The following is a 9,898-nucleotide window of genomic DNA, read 5'->3' on the forward strand; positions in this document are numbered from 1 at the left end:
ATATAAAATTTGTTAAAAATTAGAAACAATTAGAAAAATCATAAAAATTTTGTAAAATTTGTAAAATTTATAAAAATCATAAAATGAATTATAAAATTTATCAAAATAATCCTTTTAACTGTTAACTTTAACCGTTAACCGTTAAAGTTAACGACACCCAATTTTTTAATTAATGACATCACGTGTCGTAACACAATAAGTGACATGTGACAAAAAATGATAAAAAATAAAAATCAATAAAAGTTATAGAAAAATTATAACATGTTTCTTTTGGTACAATAATTTTTATAATTTTTTAAGAATTTTATATTTCTTTACGCTTTTATAATTTTCTTATGACTTTATAAAATTTTATATTTTTCTATATTTCTATATATTTTTTATTTTAAAATTTTTATAAATTTTTACAATTTTTATATATATTTTTATGATTTTTTAATTTTCTAATTTTTATTAAAATTTAATATTTTTCTATAATTTTACTTTTATTTTTATTTTTATCATCTTTTTCCAAATGTCACGCCGTAGTTGTGACACATTGTGGCTTTAACTAAAAAATTTAGGGCCAGTTAACTTTAACGGTCAACTGTTAAGTTAACTGTCAAAGGGCCATTTTGAAGCACTTTAGCAGTTTAAGTACCCAATTGAGTGCAAAATAAAAGGGGGGGCTTAATTGCTTTTTTTGAAAAACTTTGAGGAAATTTTTGAAGCATTTTGAAAGCTCAAGTACCTAATTTAGTGCAAGAAAATAAAAAGCAGGGGCTTAATTGCTTTGTTTTGAAAAAGTTTGAGGGTTTTTTAAACTCTTAAGTCTTTACAAAATAATGAAATTTGATTACATGATGAAGTTCTGTTAGAGTTGTATGACTCGTATCCTGTCACTTGTTAAAAAAATAAAATAGAGAGACAAAATAGGGGGATCTATGGGGGTGAAGGATCAAGGGTTGTATAAATGGAATCTGTATAGGATTATACTTCTTCTATTAGACATTGATTAGAAGAAGGTTGTTTTGCCATATCCTAAAAATCGGGTTAGTAGAAATTAGATTAGTGAACCGTGAGAGTGGCCACATCTTGTTTTTAGTTAACTGTTGTGAAATTGCATCAAGTGATTAATTTGGTTTAGTGGTTAAGTATTCTATTTATATGCCTAAGATCTTGTGTTCAAAATCATTCCCCTGAATTTTTATTATTTTTATTCCAACCCCTGACTTTGGATATTAGAGTTAAATATTATTTTCACTCAACTTATGATAGAATGAGTCTACTGGTTTAGTGGTAAGGCTTTAGTTTACCAAAAGGTTTTATATTCAAATCTTTACATGTGCAATTGGGAATATTTGTACTTCTCCCTTAGTGTGTCGCCCATATGGTTAATGTTTGGGGGTCAAATTTAAACTCATGTCAATTGATAAGTTAACAGAAAATCTGAAACTTTATTTATTTTATTTTTATTTTTATTTTTTTGAGAAAAGTCTCCCCAAATCTCTCTTCACATTCTCCTCTCTCTCTTTTTTTGACGTTCAATTGTTTATTTTTCTTGTTAATTCATTTTTCCTTTTCCCCCTATTTTCCTCTTTTTACCTTCTTTTTTTTTTGTTTCGTTCATAATTGCAGCCATTATTGCATTGTTGATCTTGTTTCGACTGAAAGTGGGATATTCGGAAGGACTTGTTCATGATTAATCTTAGCATAAGTAATGTAGTTTTCATTATTTAGGTTTAGTTTTCCTTGCACACAAGTGTTGTTTTCTCAGGTTATGAACGTTATTATTAATCTTTTGGGGTTTTTTAGGTGAAGTTCACGAGGCAACTAATCCTCAGGAGATCTAGAATCTATTGGTGGGGCTGTTGGTTCTGTTTGGGTAAGTGATTGAATGCCAAAAGGCTAATTTTTGTTTTGTTAAAGTTTAGTGTTAGCAGTTGTGGCCAAGTTAGTATTTGGAATTTTGTTACTGAAATTGATCGTTTGAATGTTGGTTTTAGGTTCTGAAATTCTCGTGGTTAGATTCGCATTGAGAAATGGTCAGGTGTTTAATAAAAAACCTGAAAAATAATATATGGCGCAATGCCAAAAAACTCACTATCGACGTCACACGGTCGTATGCCAGACCGTGTATGTCACATAGTCTGTGTTATTTGGGCTATGTGGGTTACACAAGCGTATGTTAGGTCGTGTGGGCAACATAGACATGTATGACGTCATTTGGGCCACACGGGCTAGGCTAGTTGGGTTGTGTGGGCCACACGAGCATATGGACCCATTTTATGGAAATTTCCCCTAGGGTCATATTTATTTGTGTTGCGTATTTAGTCACTCCGTAAGGCCCATACTGTATAAATGGGACTTGAAAGAATAATATCTGATAATATGATACTGTGTGTAATATGGAAAAAGGTATGTGAAATAAATATACATGATCGATATATTGATAATTCTGATGGCATGTTCTATTTTGCTATGTTTGTATGAGCATGTGGTATTTGATTATGTTAATTTGTATATCTCTGAATATGCTATAAGACCATGCATGTGACATTATGGCGAAATTGGTTGGCTTTTGTTGAATTAGTGACTCATCTATTCTGCAAAGCATGGAATTCCATGCCTTCTGATTTCTGTTATTGTACAACTGCATGTCTTACATGCTTTTCATTCAGATTCTGTATTTGCATGCCATATCACATTGCATAGGGTTGGGATAATATGGTAAAGAAGAAGTTCTGGTAGTTTAATGATCTGCATTATCTGGTGGTTTAATCATATTTCTATTTTAGCAGCTAGACTGCATTTATAATGGCCCAACCACACACATATGTTCTAGCAGCTGACTGCAATATAGTGGCTTGACCATATATATTTGATCTCACAGTTTTAACTGCATCTCTTGTGGCATTGTCCACAATTAGCTATTGGTGTACTTTTGGATAGATGAGTTTTGGACGAGTTGGGCATTGTCATAACCATTCACGCACAAACTTTTCCATTTGTATTTGATGAGATTTTATGCTTTGTTTTGATATGTTTATTATGTTATTTGTGTTTCTATTTGATTTTAGTTATACGTTGAGCTTTATAGCTATCCCATTTTCATTTCACCACTATAGGTAATTGTCAGAATTAGGATTGACGGCGTCTCGGAACTTCGATTGATTTTCTCACATAACATGGCTTGTTTTGTTAATAAATTAATTTTCTTGACTTTTGGTTTGTGGATTAATTGCTCAAATTTAATTTGGCTTTAGGTTTTTGATAAACCATAATATATACATATTTTTTGCCCCATGTTTAATATATTTATGGATGATTTTTCCTTAGTTTCATTGAATTCGATGCTCCTAATCCTTTAAATTCATGTTTTATACTTAGGCGAGCATAGCAAGGCAAAAAGAGCGAGAAATGGGCCTAATTCAGTGTTTCACACGGCTCAAGCACTTCCACATGGGTAAATGACACGCCCGTGTGAGGCACACGGGCATGCCACACGTCCGTGTGTCATGGCCGTGTCGACTAAAAACCAAGTCAGAATTGCACATGGCCTTGTGACCTTCACACGGACGTGGCACACGGCCGTGTCCCTGTCGAGCCCAAGCCTAATTCTACTCAGAAAAGGCTAATTTTGAGGGTTTTAAAGCATTCCAAAGTCTATATAAACACCCTAGAAGAGGATTAAATGGGGACATGGAGTAGAAGGCAGAAATTACTCAATGATAGTTATCGGAATTAGCTCAGAAGCAGGATCTACTTCAAGACTGAAGATCTTCATTCAATTTTCTTAGAAGTTCTTTGGTTTCTTTATGTTTTGTTGTTTTCCCAATTTTGAGATGTTTTCCATTATTATTGACTAAACTCCCTAAATACCTAAGGGAGATGAAACCTAAGACGAATCTTATTGCTATTTGAATTATATGATAAATATTTGTTCTTATTCTTAATTGTGAGTTCTAATTCTTGCTTTAATATTCCAGGAAATTAATTCAGGTTCTTGATGTGCTTATTCAGTGGAGCAAAAGTCCCTGTTTAAGAGTAGATCATTCATAATTAAGCAGAGTTGCATGCAATCCTAGAGATAGGATGACATAAATTTGCTGGATTAGAGTCAAATCTAATAAGGGAATCCATAGATCGAGTTAATGCGATAATAGGGTTTTAATTAGAAAGAGATTTCGATTAATCAACCTAGAGTCAGTTGTTTTTAGTCTCGAGAGAGATAATAACATAAACTAGGGATTTCTACGGATTAAGTCAAGTGAATAAATCGTCTAATTCAGAAGTAATAAGTAAACTCTAGGAGGATTTTTCCTTGGGTATTGTCTTCTCCATCGGTCTTCTAAAAAATATTTTCCAACTTTAATCTCTATTGTAATCTTAGTTAATTAGTTAATTAGTTTTAGTCTAAAAACATCCTTTAATTCTTAGGTTAGATAATAAAAAAATAGTAATTACTAGTACTTTTAGTCATCGTGGATATGATATTCCCGGTCTCACCATAACTATACTATTGTTCGATAGGTGCACTTGCCTTAGTCGAATTTTTAGTTAGTTTCACGACTATCAAGTTTTTGGCGCCGTTTCCGGGGACTAAGATATTAGGAACGCTTAATTTTTATTACTTTAGTCATTCTTTATTTTTATTGCACTTTAATTTTTTTTTGTTTTAATTACTAAATTTTCTTTTAATTACTTCCGGTATGACTAGAAGAAACCCGTCAGGACCTTTGCTTTTTGATAGTGAGATCGAGAGCACAGCTCGCAGAAACTGAAGAGAAATAAAGCGAAGCCTACAATACATAGAGGAAGAGCGAAAGGGAAATATTCACACTAATACAAAGTAGATGGCTGAAAATCAGAATAATCTGCTACCTTCTGTGGTTGCTGCAAATCCAGTAGATTAGAATCCCGCTCCTCTTACTATGTATGATTATGCTAAACCTACTTTAACAGGAACTGAATCGAGTATAGTTAGACCTGCTATTGCTTCAAATAATTTTGAACTGAAACCTAATACGATTCAAATGATACAACAGTTTATTTAGTTTGATGGTTTGCAGGACAAGGATCCAAACACTCATTTAGCAAATTTTCTGGAATTTTTCGACACTTTTAAGATTAATGGTGTTTCTGACGATGCCGTTCACCTTAGGTTATTTCCCTTCTCATTAAGGAATAAGGCTAAACAGTGGTTGAACTCGTTACCACGAGGGTTAATAACCACTTGGGAACAAATGAGCAAATAATTTTTACTTAAATATTTTCTGCTGGCTAAAACAGTTAAATTGAGGAATGATAACTCTTTTTTTATGCAAATGGATCTAGAAACTCTTTATGATGCATGGGAGAGATACAAGGACTTATTGAGAAGGTGCCCTCACCATGGGTTACCTCTATGGCTCTAGGTTCAGACTTTTTACAACTGTGTGAACCTCTCAACAAAGTAACTTATCGATGCAGCTACCTGTGGAACTTTAAACAACAAAACACCTGAAGAGGCTTACGAATTTATTAAAGAGATGTTACTGAATAACTATCAGTGGCAAGTCATGAGAATGAAGCCGAAAAAAGTGGCTGGTGTTTTCAACCTCAATGCGGTCACTATGCTATCTAACCAAGTAGAACTTTTAAATAAAAAATTGATGGTTTGTATGGTTCTACTCTGGTACATCCAGTGTTGAGGTATGATTCAAATAGAGGAGGAGTGCTCAGCACAGATTATCCATCCGTCAACCCTGGCACCGATGAGGAACAAGTCCACTATATGGGTAATAATTCTAGACCTCAAAATAATCCATATAGTAACACTTATAATGCAGGTTGGAGGAACCATCCCAATTTCTCATGGGGTGGTCAAGAAAATCAAAAACCACAACATACTCTAGGTTTTCAACAACCACCTTACCAATAAGAGAAGAAACCAAACCTCAAAAAGATGCTCACAAAATTTATCTCGGTGTCAGAAACTCATTTTCAGAATATCGAAACAGCGCTTAAGAATCAGCAAGCGTCGATTCAAGGGCTCGAAACTCAAATAGGAAAGCTTGCTAAGTTGATTTCTGAACGACCACAAGGTAACTTGCCAGGTAACATCGAAACTAACCTAAAAGAACAGCTTCATGCGATTATTGTTCGAGATGAAGAAAGGTTAGTTGAACCTGAACCAGAACCGAAGCAGGGACTTGTGGTAGGTAAAGGTAAGGATGAGATGAACCACAGTAAGCAGAAACTGGTAAGCAACGAGTATAAACCTTGTGTGCCATAACCCAATGCGATGAGGAAAGACCACACATAAGAACAACTCGATAAATTCTTTAAATTATTAAAAAAATTACATATTAACTTACCGTTTATTGAAGCTCTTTAGCAGATGCCAAACGCAGTGAAATTTTTAAAGAAGCTCTTGGCTAATAAACAAAAGTTAGATGATGCGTCGCATGTAGAATTAAATGCAGTTTGCTCAACCATTCTATAGAATAAGCTACCCAACAAGTTGAAACATCCAGAGAGTTTTATGATTCCTTGCTTAATTAGTAGTTTAAATATAAATAATGCGTTGGCTAATCTAGGGGTGAGCATTAATGTCATGCCTTATAAAATGTTTAAACAACTCGGTCTTGGGAAACCTAAACAAACTAGGATGAGCATTCAATTGGCAGATAAAATAATTAGATTTCCTAGGGGTATTCTTGAAGACGTGCTTGTCAAAATTGATAAATTTATATTCCAGTTGACTTTGTTGTTCTAGACATGGATGAGGATAGTAACGTACCTTTAATTTTAGGAAGGCCCTTTTTAACAACTGCTAGAACTATCATAGATGTTGGCATAGGTGAATTGATACTTCGTGTAGGAGATGACACGATTAAACTTCAAGCTCGTGATTCTGCTAATATATCTAGTAATCGAGGCGATTGTTTAGGTTCTGTTAACTCGAGTAATGTTAAGGTGAAAACTTCTTTGCAGGAATCCCCTAGAAAGAATGTGATAGAGCCTCATCCTAATCCATGCAACAAAAATAGAGCAACTCACGAAGAAAAAAGGCTTCAGATCGATGAACTAGATGAATGGCGAACACATGTCAAGGAAAAACCAAAAGCACACGATGAATCAAAGCGACACCATGATAAGTGTAGGGATGAAACAAAGCAATTTAAGGTCGGGGAAAAAGTATTGTTAGATAAAAAGAACCCTAAAATTGTTACTTCAGAGCTCATTACAAACGGAGCGACTCCTTTTACGGTACTTAATGTTTTCCCATACGGCACAGTTGAGGTACATCATTCCGAATTCGGCACTTTCAAGGTAAATATTACTCGACTTAGACTATATGTAGATAATAGAATTGGTAATGAAAAAGAGGGGTCTCAACTCCTCGAACCACCATGATCGTGCAAATATGAGGTAAGACGAGCTTAGACTTTAAATAAGCACTTCTCGAGAGGCAACCCGAGCACTAACACCATTAACTCGTTTATTTTATCTTTTTTTCGTGTTTTTATACAGGAATAGTAACCCACACGGCCTGGACACACCGGCGTGTCCTTGGCCGTGTGGAAACAGGGCTAAAAATCCCAAGGTATCGAGACACACCGCCATAAATTCGATCCACACGACCATGCCACACGACCGTGTGAAGCACACGGCCAGTACACACGGGCGTGTCTCAGGCCGTGTGAAAACTGGAGCTAAATTTTCAAATTTTAAACAAGTTAGAGAGTTAAACGGGTCAGGCACACGACCGTGTATTCATACACACGGGCATGTAGGGTAACACACGGGTGTGGTAGAAGCGAACAACGTAGCACATGGTCATAAAATACGACCGTGTGAAGCACACGGCCTGGACACACGGCCATGTCCCAAGCCATGTGACGAATGGGCATTCAATATTCGCGATTAACACGGGCTAAACTTGAGCCACACGCCTATGTGACACGACCATGTGGCCCAACACGGGCCTCACACGACTGTGTCCCTTTTAAACCCCTCAACCCTAAAATATTTTGTCTTCTTCTTCTCAAATTTTCCCCCCAAGCCCTAGCCGCCTCAGCCCCCTCTCCCCCTACACCGGCTACCACCTAGCTCCTCTCCTTGCTCTTCCTCTCTTCTTCTTTCCTTTCTCTTTCTTTCCTTCTCTTTTCTTTCTTTCTTTTCTCTTTCTTTCCCTTTCTTTCCCCCTCCTCTTTCTTCCCTATTTTTCTCTTAACTGCACAACTACCAGCCCACCCCCTAGCTACCGTAGCCCCACCATCTGAGCCCTCACCCGTCGACACTGTCGCCCGTCCAAATTTCAGTCACCAACCATCACCATCGAGTCACCCTTGATACTCATTACTTTTTGGTTCCTATTATTTATTTATTTAATTATCTACTTCATTATCCATTATTTACTGCATAAATAGTATTATTATTAGTTATATAATCAGTTTTAGCATTATTGATTTACCCTCTGATTAGTTTGGGTACTGTTTTAGACTAGTCTACCATATACTCATTGGCTGAGTTCATTGTTCCTTATTCTATTCCAATTTGTTCCTATCATTAGGTTCATCCTATCATTTAGGTATTGTTACTTATTTCTGTTATAATTAGCGTATTATGGTTCCTTGTTACTATCCTTAGCTATTCTATCATGACTTATTTTCATTCCGTATTATTTTATCCCATTTTCCCATACCAATATCACCATATTATTTTTGCATAATAGGATTTTAGTACATATTGTTTAGAAATAAATTATTATTTAAGATTACCTATACTTTGCGTTATTAGCTCTAATTTAAATAATTCGTGATCATTTCCTTATTTACTGACAACTCTTCTACTTTTACAAGAATACCATGATGAACACATGAGGCGAGAAGACTGCCATCCTGCTTCGAAAAAGCGGAAGGGTCCTGGCACAACCTTCTCGAGCGCCTCGACTGAAGCTCGTCATCCCCTACTTTTATTTTCTTTAGGCTCACAAGATGACCTATTTCAGGTTCTTCGAGTACGACCATTAGGAGTGGATCAATGTATTGATTGGACCGTACTGGACCAGGTCAGACTAGCTAATAAGGTCTGTGCTTTCATTACCACTGCCCCGTAGGATCGGTTCTTTGGGATTATTGAGCCCACCTATTCAGATTTAACCTTGGAGTTTTGCACTACGTTCCATCTACAACATGTGATGAATACCCATGACGAGTCCTATACTATCACTTTTCGACTTGGTGGCTTAGTACGAGTTTGGCGTAGCTTTGGGCATATACAATGATGAGTTTATAAGTGTCGATAGCTTTCTCCTTCTCCACCGTCACATCCATCACTCGCCTTCATGCTGTTGGATCGATCTCATAGCTAGTCAGATCCGTTATGACGCGAGTCACTCAAAGGCGACATCTCTTTCCCCGGCTTTACGATACATCCACGCTTTATTAGCTCACACGTTGATTGGCAGGAAAGAGAGCACAGGAGTTGTAAACACTACTAACGCATACTATCTTTGGAGCATGGCGACTGGTCACATTTTTGATTTGGCATACTTTATTGCCTTTGCTTTTTGCCATCAGAAGGACTGCCATAGAAAGGGTCCCATCTGCCTTGGTCCCTACATGACTCGTATCACTCGGCACTTCAGCCTCCTCGACACTTCAGAGATGTCATCGACACTCACACTAGTAAGCCAGATGACTCCTCAAGGAATTTCTAGTATGATCCACATGAGGATGATAGAGCGACACCGAGGATTCGACCCTCCTCAGTACAGACTCGTTCACTCTAATGACCAGGACAAGCCAGAGGACATTACTGATGATGTCCCTCCCCCTCACGAGGACCCACACCCACCGCCACCACTGAGTCACCGACCTCCTACTGCCACTTTGACAGATATATCTGAGCAACTCACTCACTTTGAGCA

At 36.5% G+C, this 9,898-nt stretch overlaps 1 non-coding gene across 1 annotated transcript; it reads right to left on the reverse strand.

Annotated features, from left to right (window-relative positions):
• Nucleotides 1–5,273: 5,273 nt before the first annotated feature.
• LOC128290923 (small nucleolar RNA R71) lies at nt 5,274–5,380 on the reverse strand. Its single transcript, XR_008280702.1, has one exon. It is a non-coding gene; the product is annotated as a small nucleolar RNA R71 (small nucleolar RNA).
• Nucleotides 5,381–9,898: the final 4,518 nt, after the last annotated feature.

Source organism: Gossypium arboreum, chromosome 3, assembly GCF_025698485.1.
Source record: "Gossypium arboreum isolate Shixiya-1 chromosome 3, ASM2569848v2, whole genome shotgun sequence".
Classification (NCBI taxonomy): domain Eukaryota; kingdom Viridiplantae; phylum Streptophyta; class Magnoliopsida; order Malvales; family Malvaceae; genus Gossypium; species Gossypium arboreum.